At 43.1% G+C, this 18,248-nt stretch overlaps 1 protein-coding gene across 2 annotated transcripts in view; it reads right to left on the bottom strand.

Annotated features, from left to right (window-relative positions):
* Nucleotides 1-18,248, bottom strand: part of LOC124799079 (organic cation transporter protein-like) — a 147,096-nt gene that overhangs the window by 59,429 nt on the left and 69,419 nt on the right. Inside the window, exon 1 of one of the 2 annotated variants that reach the window (XM_047262620.1) lies at nucleotides 7,554-7,722. The exons of the other annotated variant lie outside the window; for it this stretch is intronic. The gene's annotated coding sequence lies outside the window, so the exon portion shown is untranslated. Of the gene's footprint in view, nucleotides 1-7,553; nucleotides 7,723-18,248 lie in introns of those variants that run through there. 2 annotated transcript variants of the gene reach the window in all.

Genomic DNA, 18,248 nt, shown 5'->3' with positions numbered 1-18,248 from the left:
GTACCCGCAAAACTTACAGGGGAATTCCCCAATGTTGTACGAGCTAGTCGTAACAACCCGTTCAATTAGAAAAGTGTTCTGATTACCAATAAGAAAGTAATTAATGGCTACCGTATTTACTTTTGTAAATCTACTGTTACAGTCGTTCATTCCTTCTCCTGTCTATTTACTATCCCTGCAGTACTTCTGATACAAACCGTATAGAGTGACGATTACTTACGTCGTGGAGTACTGTTGTATAAAGTGTTAGCAGTTTCGCGGTTCCTGCATTTGTCAGATGTCTTCGTCTCTTTGCCGGTCGCTATGGACTAAAAGGATAAAATCCTACGATTTAACAACACTTGAAGATATTACCAGGGAAAAATAAAATTTTACCTAGTGATTGCGAAATTTGCCTACAGGGAAACGAGAAGCAATGAAGGATAAGCTAAGCTTATGTTTTTCTTTGTATACGCTACGCAGTTACGAAAGAAACAAGTAGGTTCTATGCGCAAAATACGCAGCAGTATAGGTATCAATTATCGGTATTTGATCGGATGGCAAAAAGTTATCGTTATAATTCATTTACTTCCGCATACAAAAAGATTTATTTGCCACGGAGGCACCAGGGGTGGGACTGACATTTTGAAATAACTCACACACTGGTGTAGGATTTGGTGCCGGGTTTCACACCATGCAGTCACCCAACCTGATGGGCCCTCGTTTTGAGAATATGACGAAAGTAATCTCTCGTTAGACTAATGATTAAACTATTCAAAATAAGACGAGTTTGTCCAATAGCTCTAGGTTCGTAAGTTATGGATCGTGTGTTCGATACTTACAGAACGGTAATTAAAAAAAAATCCTTATCAAAATGATTGTGTCCTTGTACGTTTAATTTGGTTTTAAATAAAATTCTTTCCTTAAATTTATTATCATTGAATATCTTATTTCAATCATTGTATTAACTTCATAATTTTGCACAAATTTAATGAAATGAATCTGTATTTAAAATGTAATTGCAGTAGAGTAGAGTTTATATTTTCTCACAGTTTGAAAACAATTTACCTTTTAAATGTTTGTATGATGATAACCATTTCAAGTGATGTACATACAATTTAGGGGTCAAAGTAATATGCTGCTTTATCTTATATCCTGAACTTTGAGGCCTGAAGCAAACCAAGTGCCTCTTCTTAGCATTTGATAGGGACCCCGCTGGCTTAATACAACACTCGGAATCCCCTGTTAGTGCTATTAGGTACGTGTCCGACACAGCTGAACAAGATTCAAGGGCGGGTTGCGCGGCGCGAGTGATTTGTAAGTAATCCCGTTTATAGACTGATAAAATTTCCCTAGCATACCACTAATAAAACGATGTTCAAATGGCTCTGAGCACTATGGGACTTAACTTCTAAGGTCATCAGTCCCCTAGAACTTAGAACTACTTAAACCTAGCTAACCTAAGGACATCACACACATCCATGCCCGAGGCAGGATTCGAACCTGCGACCGTAGCAGTCGCGCGGTTCCGGACTGAAGCGCCTAGAACCGCTAGGCCACACCGGCCGGAGTGCAGGATGTCCCAGGAGGGATTATCATTATTCCGCGATACGACAGGAATATCATTCGAAGCAAAGAAGTATGGTTTGAGAACTATGAGCGCAACTTCATCTTCGATACTGAGAAACTAATCTCTTCTACTGCAAACTCTTTGCTTTCGATATTTTTGGATGAGGTAGTGTGGACCAAACAAGAAAAAACTATCTAGTAAAAAATTGGCTCCAAAATGCATAGCTTAAGAGCTATGGGGCACGTGTTCAGTAGAAGAGATATGTTGGACAATAGAGAAAATGAACAAGTGCCTATAGTTTTTAAGGTGTGCATTTTAGAGCTCATGTTTACTGCTCTTTTTCGCTTAGAACGATCGTTCCTGTAATATCCCCGAATACTGACTCTCTCTTAGAACAGCTCGTGTATATTCAGGCTGAGCATATATTCCATTACCTTATGGCTTCGCGACCGTGCAAGGTTGCCAAAAATAAGAAATAAAAATGATTAAAAAGTTGCAACTACTACAAAATATTTTCGATGTTATGAAATGTAGCAACCATATGGAAAAGGTTTCGTTTGGACGGAGCTTATGACCTTACTCGAATGTGAAAGCTGAAACTGTATCTCAACGCTGCCCTCCTTGCCCTTGATCCAAAAAGAACTTGCAAATATTTACGTGGCTATGGAGATAAACACACGCAAATGGACGCTTATGTGCCTAGTGCGTACAACGCCGAAACAAGCGAAGGTCATAGAAAGAGACAATCTTACTGAACAACAGAACGTGCTGACCAGCGAAATGAGAAGGAGCTGTGACAATGAAGGTTGGAGGGCGTGTAAGCATGTTTGGGCGAAGCACAAAGTCTGCGTTTTGTGTCACTCGCATTACAAGCTTATGCTACAGGTGCAAGATCAAAGTAACACGGGAGACTCATGCCACTGTTCCTGCGTTTATCGTTCCATATTTCGCGTTGTATTACTATTAGTGAAGTTAAACGAATTGTGCACCACGAAGTTGTTTATTTTAAGATTCATGTCATTTGATAAGAACGTTTGGTTACTATTCTGCGTAGTGAATAGAGTGGATATCGAAGGTGACTGGTGTAGTCGTTCAGCTTCTTCGCTGACGTTTTCTAAGACTCCTGGCAGCTCCTGCTTTCCACAAATTAATAACCGATACAACAAGAAGTAGCCGCTTGGATATAACAAATGGTTCTTGTAGCATATGTAGAACATACAGATTAACTTTCGTACATTAGCATGTAGCTCCTCTCATTTCCCAATCAAATTAAAGGCCAACTCCGGGGATGATTATTAATTACCATCAGAAAAACATATATTATGCCAAATTCATAAGAATAGAACACGTACCCCGTCGGTCTAAAAATCTCCGAGACTGATTTTATTCCTGTCATACGAGCGACGTCAGTGCAGGAACTACGGTGGCAGGTTGGACTAACTACTGTAAACATCATGTGCTATGTGAAGATGCAGTGTTGGGTAGTGGACGTGCGACCGTAACGTATCAACGTTCTTGTGTCACAAATCACAATGGAGCAACACCTCTAACTCAACTGTTCAAGGCAGTCTCCAGAATGTTTTGAATAAGGGAAAAGTTTGTGCGAAGATTGTCCCACACACATTGACTCCCGCGCAAATAACGCCGCGAGGAGGTCTGCCACTACTTAACTGAAATGCAAGACGCGGAAAATCTTTTCTGGAAAAAAATCATCACAGATGACATTTGGTGTTATCAATATAAACCTATCACAAAACGACGAAGTGTAGAAATTCACAAGAACGGGGAACGCTTAGATGACATTTTTGACATTTAAAACAACGTCCCAAAAAAGGAATTCTGCGACAGTCTCGCAAGGTTGTATGAACGTCCTGTGCGTTGCATGTGAAGAACACCAGAAGCATTGAAACACCATCTAAACTTTTCTCTCTTTTTTCATTAATCCAATATCGAAACTTCTTGGACTTTCAGGGTAAAAAAATTTTTGTTGCTAATGTGCTTGTGCAAACTAATCGCTACGCTTCCGTTAGACGCATCTAGTGATCGGAATCGAAAAGCCACATGTGACTGTAGGCTGTAAATTTATCCTTTAATATCCTTTCGTTCTACGGGGGAAAAAAATCTTAAGTAACTCCGTTTCGCCTCTAAGGAAGCAATATTACTAGTTTACTTGAAGGGTCAAAGTACAGAACATAATTCAGTCAACATTTCTATAACAGCAGTTTTGGCAATCTTTAATACCAGAAGAGTAGCTCAAACTAAGCGTCTTTGAAGATCGCTTTTTTAATTAACATCATCATCAAAATAAATAAAGAAATGAGGACATTACAGCCTCCTTTCCTATTATTCCACACACTCACGCAAAATAATAAGGGCAAAAATGTTGTTCTCTCGTGTTAAAAAGTAACTGTACCTTGTCTGAGACGAAATTTTCACAGCAGTCACTAAGAAGTGCTACACTATGCAAAATAGCAGTATAATTACAAGCTTGCATGGGAGTCAAGAGGTGCATTTTCGGAATAGCACACACTGTTTCAGACACAGTAAAACAGAAAAAAAAATTCTTCACTGTGCGCTACAGAGTTTAGTTTGTGTGTATAAACAGCCCATATGTTATACACTATTCTCGTTACGAATGTCTAAAATGGTAAGGAAAATTTGGAGAAAATGTGTAACACGAGAGCAACATTAAGTTAAAATTGCTTCCTGAACATTGAATTTATACAACCTTTTTTTATCTAAAAAGCTAAAAGTGCTTCATGAACATAAAATTTATGCATTTTTTTTATCGAAAAAGCTATGATGTCTTCAAAGCGAAAACATCTTGAGTTAAGCCGAACAAATTCCCATTCATTGTACACGATTTGCGGGTGGTGTTGCCTCAATAGCTAACAATGAAAAACATAATATGCAAACTATACTATGGAAACTGGCAAAAATTATGAAAAGTTGGACTTTGAATGAATAAGAAACATAACGCTAGTAAGCAAATCTTAGATGAACGAACTTCTGACACCACGATTGAAAGAAATAAAGCAGAAAAATGATCAGTTTTGTTATTCAGGCACCTTAAATACAGAAGAGAACACATGGTGCTGGAAATAGAACAGAAAAAGTATTGTAGCACCAAAACGCGCTTTCATTAAAGGAAGGGAACTATTAGTGAACAAATCGTTTACTGCAGGAATTAAAAAAAGAACAGTTCTTAAGACGTTTATCTGGAACGCGCTGCTGTAAGGCTGTGAAGGCTACACACTGCTAAGACTGCACGAAGAGCGCTTGCAAGATATGGAAATGTGGGTTTGGATGGGGGGCTAACGAGGGCCATCAGGACGAAGAGAAACCAATGCAGATGTTTCGAAAGAAATCAGTTACAAAAGAAATCTTATACTGATTACTGAAAGAGCAGTAATTTAAACGTTTTGGTCATTTCTTTACACGTAAGTTTTCAGTAGATGGACTGGATGGAAAAAAGTTGGGAAAAGGAAACAAGAGAAGTACCATGCAAGAAAGTAGCGGATCTTTTGGAGGTAACAAGATTTAAAATATTATCAAGAAAATGAAGAAGAATGAATAAAGTAGAAAGGAGCGGTTGCACAGACATGTCATATCCTTTAGCAGTTGGATGATGACCATCACATAAGGCAAACTCCGAGTATTTCGGCGCATATGATGTATATTAGGAGATGAGACGCTGTAAGTAGTTTTGTTATTTAGGCAGCGAAATAACCGACGACGCCAGAGCTAAAAGGAATATAAAATTCAGACTTGCAAAGGTAAGAAAAACTTCTCAGAAAAAAAGAAATTTACGAACACTGGTCATAAATTTAACTATAAGGAAGTCTTTGCTGAAAGCATTTCTTTGGAGTGTAGCCTTAAGTGGAAGTGAAGTGGGCGATAAATAGTACAGACAAGATGAGAATAGACGCTCTGGAAATGTGGTGCTACAGAAGAATGGGGACGTGCAAGATTAGATTGACAGATCTGAATAAGTAATGGAGAGGTACTGAATTTTACCGAAAAAAAAATAAGAAGAGGACGAATCGTGAGGCCTCACGCAATGGTTGTTGGTAATAAAGGGAAATGGGTGGGATAAAAATTGTGGAGTGATACCAAGACTTGACCGAACGTTTAGGCTTTACGTTGTTTATGTAAGTGACCTCAGCTATTGTTTCGACTGTTATAAAGATCCTGCAAGTTTGTTACAACTAACAGCTTTGTCAAGACATGGAATCGATTACTTATGCTTGACAATGACATCCAGAAATTTCAGTAGCAGAATATAAGTCTTGTACAATACTGCGTGGAAAACGAGCACTAAAAAATTACTCCGTATTTCGGTTATAAGATAACACAGCAATTTTAAAAGCTATCGATTCAAATATTACCTAGGGATTACAACTGCGAACAACTTACACTGCCCGGTGTGGGATTCTTACTAGATAGGATTGACGGACGACAATGAAAAAGTTAGAAGAAGTTAGCTTTGTAGTGTCGTGAAATAGGGAAGAATGTGACAAGAGTAAGTGAGATGGGATAGTAATCATTGAAACAAATATATTTTTCGTCGCAGCGCTTCTTTTCACGAAAATTCAATCAGCAACGTTCTCCTCTTCTTGACTCCCATCTACGCAGGGCGAAATGGTCATCGTAATAAAACAAGAGAAATCAAGAGCTCGGACGGAAAGATTTAGAGTTCCTTTATCGGTAGTTCAATTCGAGAATGGAACGCTCGTAGTGTGTGGGTGGTTACACGACCTCTCTGCCAAGCACTTGCGTACGAGTCACAGAGCAGTCACGTAGATGATAATTTCATACAGGCTGCGGGAGCCTACAAGAAGTTACGAATTCGAATGGATTTAGTTTTGCATTTGTGGAGATATGGGGGGAAAAGAGCTCCTACAAGATAGGCTAGCTTTGAAAGCTGCATCTAACCAGTTTCTGCACAGGTGACTACAATATACACTAGGCCTAATATCTTTTGAATGCAGAAAATGAGGACTTTTCTAAATTTTGAGAATGAAAGAAGGAGATACGTCCCAAATTTTGGAATTAAAAACCGAACACTTCATTCAACAGCCACACAACGACTCTTAATTACACAATATACATTAACAACGGAAAAGCGATAAAATGAGCGCAATTCACCACCACAAATACTTTTCACTCAATAATTCGTAGGAACCCTTTCTGCATAAGTAGTTCATGAATGTAGTGACCCAGAAAATAAAGTAAAAAATTCATAGCCCTGATAAAAACACGGTCTACTATTGGTTTTTCCAAACACATCCAGAATACTACAGTAGCAATATTTACACAGAGAACCAGTGACTGTTCACTATTCTTGACCCTTGAACTTTGACTGGGTCAGGGTGCGGAGGCAGAAGTACGCCGGGTGAGTTCTGGTACGAGGGAACGCTTTTGTTATCGTGCTTAGTGCAATCATCTTCTGTGGCAGAAATTACACGTGGAACTAACAAGGTTTCCTGAACGCTTATTTTTAGACGTTCATATTCAGAAGCGGTGCGTATTTGTGGCAATGAATACTATATTAAATTAAGCTTGTTATAACAATTAGACCACTCAGGTTGATAGTACTTAGACACGTAACGATCATAACAATGGAGGCTTGGGCCTTAAAGTTGCGTGCGGACTTTAATAACGGTCGCTCATTAGATCATTCAGATTTGCCAGCGAGGGACGCCTCGCTGAAAATTTTTCGCATAATTTATCTCTGAACTCAAGACGAATCAAAATACATGACTTTTTAACAAAGTTTTAAAAAATTCTTCCGCACGCAAATGTCAGGGCGCAAACAAAGGATATGCCCAGAAAAATTCGGACGTATGCTAGCCGTAACACAACACAACACACACACACACACACACACACACACACACACACACCAACAACAACAACAACTAACAAGCAGGTGATGTTAAAGATGGACATGAAAGTTTTCCGTGTCCAAATATGTACAACAATGTAGAAGAAAATGGTTTACCGTAGCTGCAAGAGGAGAGAACGCGAATCCAGAGTCCGTTCGTGACGCAACAATAAGGCGCGGCGCTGTAGCACGGAAACTGGTAGGCCGGGCGTTATGTGACGTAGCCGAACCGCGAGCAGTGGGCAGTGTTCAGGTAGCAACGATGCGCGCGGCACGCCAGCTGGAGCCGGACTGACGCAGTGACACGGCTGCAGCCGGCAGGCAGCGGCCCAGCAGGCCTGCCACCATTCTCCGCCCCCGTGACCTCCGCGCCGCCTGCTGGCAGCTGGCGTTTCGTTATCGCGTTCCCCGTACGTGATTACCGGCCGTGGCTGCTGACGTAACCCGGCCGCCACGTTTCCACAAACGCGCCCCGATCGCTGCCCGCCGGCCGTCCGCAAGCGGCCGCTTTTTCCTCGACTGCAAACTCGCCGCGAATTTGCTCCGGGGCGGCCGTGCGCGCTGGACGCCTGGCCGCCTGGCCAGATAGCGGGCTATCGCCGAACGGGTTTCTGGAGCAAGGTCTCGCTTTAACACGCCACGTCAGGCGATAGTAGCATTTTAGCGTAATGACAACTCGCGGCCCACGACAGTAATTGCCGGAACAACCTGCTATCCCGGTGCTCCGCGAGTGAAATTTTCAAAATTAACAATTCGCAAACTGGCGAGGTAAACCATAAATGTAACACTATAAGAGCGCAGAACATGGAAAGGAGTAGTTGTTGAGTAGCAAGTAGGAGAAAAGTAATTTTTCTTTTACTAAAACTCTTACGTACATCTGTACTTTGCAAACCACCTTGCGGTATAAGTCGGAGGATACTACTGATACCATAATCAATTCCCCATTTTCCTGTTCCCTTCGCGAATTGTATGTCATAAGAACGACTATCCGTAAACCTCTGGCTGAGCTCTAATTATTCTGATTTTCTCAGCACGCTCATTTCGCAAAAGACGTGTTTGAGAGGAAGTGATTATGTTGCCCGATTCTCCTCGGAACGCACGCTCTCGGAATTTCAGCAGGAAATATCTCCGTGATACCGAAGTTTTTCTTATCTGCCACTGGAGTTCGTGGGGAGTCCCGGCAACGCTCAAGCTAGCGATGGCGGTTATCGCTGAAATAACTAGTTTTCGATTACACCAGCTTTTATCCATCTCCAGTTTAATCTGACTGTTCAAACCAATCAAAATAACCGGTTTCTCAGTTAACTGATTTTCGGTTTTTGTTAGTATTATTTGAAACAAAGATTGAAAAATTGAAAGACTCCACAGACTTTTGCATTATATGTTTGAAGATACGTACAATCAAAATGTCAGGTAAAACAGGTAAACAAATGGAAACTTTGTCCGTCCACTGTTCGATGTTTTCCTTGAAAAGTAATGAGGGGCTGAATACTATGACGGGCATTCTATAAGTAGTGTAACACACTTACTGGCCATTTAAAATTGCTACACCACAAAGATGACGTGCTACAGACGCGAAATTTAACCGTCAGGAAGAAGGTGCTGTGATATGCAAATGATCAGCTTTCCAGAGCATTCACAAAAGGTTGGCGCCGGTGGCGACACCTACAACGTGCTGACATGAGGAAAGTACCCAGCCGATTTCTCATACACAAACAGCAGTTCACCGGCGTTGCCTGGTGAAACGTTGTTGTGATGCGTCGTGTACGGAGGAGAAATACGTACCATCACGTTTCTGACTTTGATAAAGGTCGAATTGTAACCTATCGCGATTGCGGTTTATCATATCGCGACATTGCTGCTCGCGTTGGTCGAGATCCAATGACTGTTAGCAGAATATGGAATCGGTGGGTTCAGGAGGGTAATACGGAACGCCGTGCTGGACCCCAACGGCCTCGTATCACTAGTAGTCGAGATGACAGACATCTTATCCGAATGGCTGTAACGGATCGTGCAGCCACGTCTCGATCCCTGAGTCAACAGGTGGGGACGTTTGCAAGACAACCACCATCTGCACGAACAGTTCGACGACGTTTCCAGCAGCATGGACTATCAGCTCGGAGACCATGGCTGCGGTTACCCTTGACGCTGCATCACAGACAGGAGCGCCTGCGATGGTGTACTCAACGACGAACCTGGGTGCACGAATGGCAAAACGTAATTTTTTCGGATGAATCCAGGTTCTGTTTACAGCATCATGATGGTCACATCCGTGTTTGGCGACATCGCGGTGAACGCACATTGGAAGCGTGTATTCGTCATCGCCATACTGCCGTATCAGCCGGCGTGATAGTATGGGGTGCCATTAGTTACAAGTCTCGGTCACCTCTTGTTAGCATTGACGGCACTTTGAACAGTGGACGTTACATTTCAGATGTGTTACGACCTGTGGCCCTACTCTTCATTCGATCCCTACGAAACCCTACATTTCAGCAGCATAATGCACGATCGCATGTTGCATGTCCTGTACCGGTCTTTCTGGATACAAAAAATGTTCGACTGCTGCCCTGGCCAGCACATTGTCCAGATCTCTCACCGATTGAAAACGTCTGGTCAACGGTGGCCGAGCAACTGGTTCGTCACAATACGCCAATCACTACTCTTGATGAACTGTGGTATCGTGTTGAAGCTGCATGGGCAGCTGTAACTGTACACGCCATCCAAGCTCTGTTTGACTCAATGCCCAGGCGTATCAAGGGCGTTATTACTGCCAGAGGTGGTTGTTCTGGGTACTGATTTCTCAGGATCTATGCACCCAAATTGCGTGAAAATGTAATCACACGTCAGTTCTAGTATGTTTGTCCAATGAATACCCGTTTATCAACTGCATTTCTTCTTGGTGTAGCAATTTTAATGGTCAGTTGTGTACTTCTCTGAAATCAGTTTGGTTTTATTCAGAATTCCCCACTCCTTTGGCTACAAAATCTTATTTTTCAGATTAGTCTCCGTTCAATGCGACGGCCTTACGCCACCTTATTGGAAGGGCGTGCAAGGAGTGGTAACACAAGCGTCTTACCACTCTACTGGTCGTCGTCAGGGTCAACGTTTTGCTGTATCAATAACCTCTCACGCACTGCTTTCCGCGGAATGATCCTTCATTGGGCCAGAAAGATGGTCATTCTTTGCTCTTTCTGTTTAGCGACGAGGAACCCAGCGGGCACTCACCTTTGAGTAGCCCTCCTGGTGGACGAGTGAATCAGCAGCACCAACAGTCGTACCACTCGGCGTTTGTGATCCGCCGATCACCTAGAATGAGAGTGCCCCCGGACGTTCCAAACACCGCAGGAGTCACATGTGTGTTCGGCCGGCCGGCAAGTGAGAGATCAGAAAGTGTGCGTGACCTTATAGCGGTGATAACAGACGCCTCGCTCAACGACTCACCGTGCTTTTGTTCATTGCGCGTTTTCCGTAGACATCCTGCAAGTGTCTTTTTTTAATATCTGCGATGCACTCGTTTTCCGCCAAAAGAAACTGAATGATAGCATTCTGCTTGGAAAGCACCTCCGTTACAGACACAATTTTGAAGTCTGCATAAAGCGCCGCCACAAATCGGAACTTCATGAAATTATAGGGATTGAAGCGGGAATGTTACACGATGTCCCACAACAAATTCCGCATTATATATGCGAAGCTGGCCGAGAAAGAAATATGTGGCCTTACTTATTGAACGCATCTTGTATGTGGCCATTCCACTTTACATCGCTCCAGTACTCCACAATATAACCCCTGTTTCTTTAACAACATGATTTCTTAAGCATTTTTCTTTAATAAGAACGATTTTGCATTCACATGTGGTGCATTTTCCTGTGGTTTCTGTAAGAAAAATTTGCTCCGTATTAAGGCTGTCTATACATACGAAAATTAAACCCTCCAGCCGCGTTCGGCTTCCCCCGTCTGAGGTTCGAGTCCTTCCTCGGGCATGGGTGTGTGTGTTGTCCTTAGCGTAAGTTAGTTTAAGTTAATTTAAATAATGTGTAAGCCTAGGGGCCGATGACTTCAGTAGTTTGGTCCCATAGTCCTTACCACAAATTTCCAGCCGCGTTTTTCTGTCGGTATGTTTCGGCCAATTTTGGGAACTAATGTAGCGATTTTTGTATGGTTTTAGGTAATGGATAAAATGAGTCACGAGGAAGGTTTGTGTGTGGTTTTTATTGTTTATAGTAATGATGAATGTGTAAAATAGGCGTTGTTATCTGTTCAATATTCAATTGGCGTTTGGAGTGACATCTCGTGACAACGATGGGAGCTACGAACTGCAGTTAGGGAGTAAGCGATATCCGGCGGGGAAAGCAGTATAGTAACAGTCGTCAGAGAGCAACGAAGCTTGACCGACGTCAATACTTATCATAAATTAAAATCCCCCCACCGAGCGAGGTGGCGCAGTGGTTAGCACACCGGACTCGCATTCGGGAGGACGACGGTTCAATCCCGCGTCCGGCCATCCTGATTTAGGTTTTCCTTGGTTTCCCTAAATGGCTCCAGGCAAATGCCGGGATGGTTCCTTTGAAAGGGCACGGCCGACTTCCTTCCCCATCCTTCCCTAATCCGATGAGACCGATGACCTCGCTGTTTGGTCTCTTCCCCCAAACAACCCAACCCAAAGTCCCCCAGTCCGTTTTCCTGACCTTATGCGTAGGCTGATTTCAGAAACTACTGTGAGGATTTTGATAGAGTTTCACTAATAAACAGTCAAAATCACTACGAAGACTTAGGTAGATGACGAGTTACTGTTTACTAATTACCTTTACGAAACTTTTCCCCGCTGACACCTCCTTAAAATGATGAAAGGTAAGCATCGCCTGTCACATTTTAGTCCTTCCTGCAGTGAAACCTCACCATTAGGCATGGTGTATTAATTTATTGCTTCTTTACTACCGACGCTATTCAGATACGACTTCACAAACATTGAGATGCTTGAAAAACTTGGTTTTGCTTAAAATGGAGCGCAAATTACCCAGACTATACACATCCAGCGTTTCATAATGAGAACACTTAGCGACTTCCAACAAACTTTATGCACGATTTCAAACCTTTTCTAAACTTTTTCTCGCTTATATGCTTGACGTCAAATATTTAACACATTAACTAACTTGCAACTTCGGAGTTGTTTTATACTCGGGAATTCGATTCTTTAAGGAATCGGTGGTTCCCTGGTCTTAATACTTAAGTCGTCCTTGATGCGCAGTGCCTCTTCTGTAGCGTCTGGTTCGCGAGTTTGTCGACGAAACGATTTGACGCGCTCTACTCGTAAATGAACCAGTGACGATACGCACCGCTCTCCTTTCTCTCTTTGCTGACTCCTCAACTAATACTGCCTGGATAGGGTCCCAGACTCAGAAGCAACACTCAAAGATCGGTGCGACGAGGATGAGTAAATTTTTCTTCAGGATTCGTCCAGCGTTCTTCGCTGGCTCAGTTGGTGTCAAGTACAAGTCCAAAGATTGCAGGTCCAACCCCCAGTCTGTCCAAGGCTTTTTATGTCACTTGTCGCTTCCAGCACGTCTCGCAAGGATTTTCATACCGAAAATTGACAGGTTTTACCGTGACTTGGAGTCCACGTTGAACAGCAGGCCTCCCTATAAATGGCTGTGTAGGTCAGTTGAATCAGTTGAATGATCAGAGGTAGGCGACAGCAAACACTTGGGTGTTCATAGCAACCTTCCAGCTGGGGATATAACTGTTTTACCTTGGAATTCGACAGTGAATCTGTCTGGCGTCTACCTTTTCTACAAGCAGTTTTATGTGGAGGTTTTACATAGCTCGCTCCGCAATTACGTACATGTAGATTACGATCAAAGTAGGAATTAGTGGACACGACTCGTTACATTTCCTACAACATATTTTCCGTCTAGAAAAAAAAACTCAGTAGTTGATATATATGAGAGAAGAAGGAACAGACGCCACCGTGGGTACACTGTCGACTTGTGTTGCTGCTTGAATGTTCCATAATTTTTTATTTTTTTCTTGAGAGGGGCATCTGTAAAGTACTTACAGCGCGTAGATGCACGCGCGCGCGCACACACACACACACACACACACACACACACACACACACACACACACACACAGAGAGAGAGAGAGAGAGAGAGAGAGAGAGAGAGAGAGAGAGACACCAAAAAAGTTTGGAGAAACATGTGTGGGAATCAGGGACATGGTTTTCAGCACGTGAGCGATCCTGGGCGGAGGGACAAACGTGGAAACAGCCGGCGCGAACCGCTGCTTGTTTATGCGGCGCCTTATCTAATCGACACTAGGTCTGTGTCACCCGTTGTTTGCTCCAACTGTCGATCCGGGAAGTGTAGACCGCCTGCCCGGGCAGTTCCAGTCTCACCGCAAACTAAAGACATGGCAGTCACACAAACATCGGTACGCCGTTAGGTCACGAGATTTAGTAGTATGTCCAGCGACAACGGCATAGTGTTTCAGGATGACAATGCACCACTACAGGCAATGCTGAATTTTAGTACCACCTCAACGCAGTTATCGTCAGTTTTGTTGAGCCACTGTGTGCCTTTCCAGACACGCTGCTCCCCGACCGCTGTAGGAAATTCGAATTTACTCATATAATTACGAGGGTTGATCAACAAAGAATAAATTTGGATAACATTGTCCAGAGGAGAAACAGCGATCTGGTAATGCAACTGGGTTAAAACAACGGTCTAGATCGCAACAATATTTTACTAATGACCGGTTTCGACTTCATGTAGGAGTTTACATTGCTGCGTAAGGTTCCGAGGAGGTGCCAGCAACAGCCATTTTTTGAAGATGACTTTTGCGCGGAGTCGAAACTGGTCCATAATAAAATAGTATTGCGATCTAGACTATTTTTTAATCCAGTTGCCGGCCGGGGTGGCCGAGCGGTTCTAGGCGCTACAGTCTGGAAACGCGCGACCGCTACGGTCGCAGGTTCGAATCCTGCCTCGGGCATGGATGTGTATGATGTCCTTAGGTTAGTTAGGTTTAAGTAGTTCTCAGTTCTAGGGGACTGATGACCTCAGAAGTTAAGTCCCGTAGTGCTCAGAGCCATTTGAGCCATTTATTCCAGTTGATCAACAAAGACTGAGACAGATTTCTTCCTGTAGTTTCCGTGATAGTTTCCAACCTGTGAGATGAATATTTGAAAAGAGCACGTGTTTATGTACAATGTCCATAGGAGGCAGCACTCTCGTATCGATAGGTTGGTACGAATGCTATATTTTGTAGAAGCTGTTTGAATTACGCATACCAAACAATGGACGTGGCGCGAGAGGAGCAGTACGGCGCACTAAAATTCTGTGTTCGTTAAAACCACACTGCCACTGAAACTTAAAGAAGGTTACAGCAAGCGTACGGCGAAGATGCACTACTTCGTACAACAGTGTCACGGTGATTCAAAGACTTCAGAGAAGGTCAATTCTCAAGGACCTGACAAAGAATGGCCTGCACTGTGTGTTCAAATACTTGCAGAGACGCTATAAATAAAAGTGCAATCAAGTAGGAGGCGAATACTTTGAAAAAGATCAGGCAAATGTTGAGATGGAGTATTAAACATCAATGAAGAAAGAAAAAAAAAAGAGGTGTCAGTCATTGTTGATCAACCACGTCATTTACCGTTTGAAGCAGTTGGGAAATTTAAAAGAAAAATATACTTAGTGTTTAAAACATTCCCAATATTTTTACAGATAATAGTACTGCTCAAAAACTAGGAAATAAGAGCTATAGAGATACACTGCCTGATCAAAAAGAAAAAAGGAAGAAAAGAGAAGCTGCAAGAGGGGAGAAGGAAACGAAATACAACTTGAGGGGGAACTTGGTAGTATTAACACACTTTAAGAGTACTACGATGTCCCCCGCTGACCTGCGTGGATGCACTGATTCGGTTGGGGAGGGTCTCATAAAGCGGTTGTGTTCTCTCCTGGACCAAACCGGCCCACAACTGTTGCATATTGTCCTTGACATCCTGGATACTGTCAGTGAGATAGAATTGACGTCCGAGCTTGTCCCACTCATGTTCTATCGGGGACAGAAGCGGAGATCTTGCTTGCAGTGAGAGCACCTCAACCTCATGCACATTTCAGCCTTGTAACAAAACCTCACTGGATTGTCGTATAGAGGAAGAAACTGGTTGTTCTTCATTCGTGGCCATAACTAAGCTGGAGACTGCTGTCTTTTTATATAAGATAGAACAGCACTGCTTAGCACTGGGAGCCACCGAACAGGGGTAGCGTACCAGATACAATGCTCACGTTTCATCGATCCCGAGTATCCACTATGTGATCCATACACCTGAACAGTATTCAGCTAATGAATAAATCAAGGCCAATGCAGACATTCTCAAAGGCTCTCCGTCCGCACTCTATGAAGTTTGCATCTACTTTCCGAAGGCAGATACTGTGGGTAAGCGAGTTATCCAACATGAGTCCCAGAAGCTTTGGACTGTTAGTCCTATGTAATATATTATTTCTGAATATTATTCACGGACAGTGGTTCGCGTATTGATCGCTAAGATGAACACTCCGCTGCAGAGTGAAAATCTCATTCTATGCTAAGATGATATGCTGGAACTTCTCTCTTCAGCTGGTCTGGTTTGAGGTTACACGTCTTCTGGCCGGACATGGGTGCATGTCGGAATGAACTGATACTGCTGACGATCTACAACCGTCTTAAGAGAGAGAGTCAGCGAAATTATACAGGATTTGGGATGGACATCATTAAAACAAAGGCGTTTTTCGTTGTGGCGGAACCTTCTCACGAAATTCCAATCACCAATTTTCTCCTCCGAATGCGAAAATATTTTATTGACATCGACCTACGTACGAAGAAACGATCATCTGATAAAATAAGGGAAATCAGAGCTCGTATAGAAAGATATAGGTGTTCGTTCTTTCTGCGCGCTACACTAGATTGGAACAAGATGTTTTGCAGAGTATCCATGCAGATGTAGACGTAGAAACAGACCAATCAGCTGTGCAATTTTTATTAAGGACATGAATATTTGTATCGGACTGAGATTCGAATCCAGAATTCCTGCTTAACGGGAGCAGTCGCCTTAACTACCTCGGCTATGTGAGCAAGTCTCAATCTCCGTATATCACAGAGTTCACGCCCCTTAGTGCTCGCACACTTTCTGTGATTACTGCACTGGGAGAGAGAATGTTACTATCGTCGTTTTGCCATTGTGTATTGTGTATTGAACCGGGACCCAGAAACGACGGAGAGGCTTCTTCCCGCCGCAGCCCTCAATGGTTCACAACCCCATAACAGGCCACAGCAGGCCCCGCAGCCGCCCCACATGGAACCCAGGGTTATTGTGCGGTTCGGCCCCCAGTGGATCCCCCAGGGAACGTCTCATACCAGATGAGTGTGACCCCAAATGTCTGCGTGGTAGAGTAATTATGGTGTACGCGTACGTGGAGACAAGTGTTTGCGCAGCAGTCGCCGGCATAGTGTAACTGAGGCGGAATAAGGGGAACCAGCCCGCATTCTCCTAGGCAGATGGAAAACCGCCTTAAAAACCATCCACAGACTGATGTCTAATCGTATTCGGAGCTGCGAATACATTTTGTCTGTCTGACGGTATAGTCCGTTGAGCCACTATGCAGATGTCATTCGCGTGTATAAACTTGCGAGGCAAGCTTCTGGATGAACAGTGTAGCGGAAAAAACTGAAAACTGGCGGTTGTTCTCAATAATGTCGAAAAAGAAGATGATATTTGTGTAGGGAACCGCCTTTCATTAAATACCTCCTTCTCCAGACTGAGTCGTGCGCTGAGGACAGGCCTAGAAGATAACAACACGTTTTTCCCTATCCTCTCAAAGCCAATGTTAAAAAATATATCGGCTCAACCACTTGTTTATAGTGTAAAACACTAAGATTGACGCGTTTCGGAAGTCAAGCTTCCATCATCAGAAGAATAAAAAGTAAAAGAACCTGTTAATACTCGCTGAACTGGAACATGCACCAGGCACAATAAAATTGATAATAAAATTAAAACATCGTGGCTACTTCCCTTGTTGCAGCCGTGTCTTCCAAAGTGCATCTCCACATAGTCGTTAAAATATAAAATGGTGTCACCTATGGTGTTCAACATCTAACCACATGGCTCTCTCCTCTATCGTCGTAAACCGCCCGTGCGTCTTCGTTGATACCACACACCACGTAGCCAAACACGACACTGAACCGCCAGTGAGCTCACGCGCAAGTAAACAAGGAAGTCACAGAGATGTCTATACAAACAGATAACGTATACATGTTCCAAGGACCTCATGAAATGATGGTATCCTGCCAATTGCTAAAAATGTAGTTACTAAAAGAAACCAGTGAAATGTTTGTAAAAGTTATTTGTATCACCAGTTAGCTGTTCATTCAGTGTGTTCTGATTATCCACGCTATGTATCGTAATTTCCAGCTGTTCTAGTAGATCCAGCTTTTTGCCTTTGTCCTGTCTATGTAAAATAACGAGATCCTGATCTATTCCCAACATGGGGTGTCCCGTTTCCCAAGTATGCGTGCCTACAGCTGACTTTTCGAAATAATTAACCTGGAAAGCATCGCTATGTTCTTTGTAACTTTGTTTACTTGCGCGTGAGCTCACTCGCGTTTCAATGTCGTGTTTGGCTACGTGGTGTGTGATATCAACGAAGACGCACGGGCGGTTTACGACGATAGAGGAGAGAGCCATGTAGTTAGATGTTGTACACCATAGGCGACACCATTTTAGAGTTTTTTATATTTTAACGACTACGTGGAGATGCACATTGGAAGACACGGCTG

This window comes from Schistocerca piceifrons, chromosome 1, assembly GCF_021461385.2.
Source record: "Schistocerca piceifrons isolate TAMUIC-IGC-003096 chromosome 1, iqSchPice1.1, whole genome shotgun sequence".
NCBI classification, from domain to species: domain Eukaryota; kingdom Metazoa; phylum Arthropoda; class Insecta; order Orthoptera; family Acrididae; genus Schistocerca; species Schistocerca piceifrons.
Note: the sequence above shows the minus strand (reverse complement) of the source record. Positions and strands in the feature narration are given on the sequence as shown.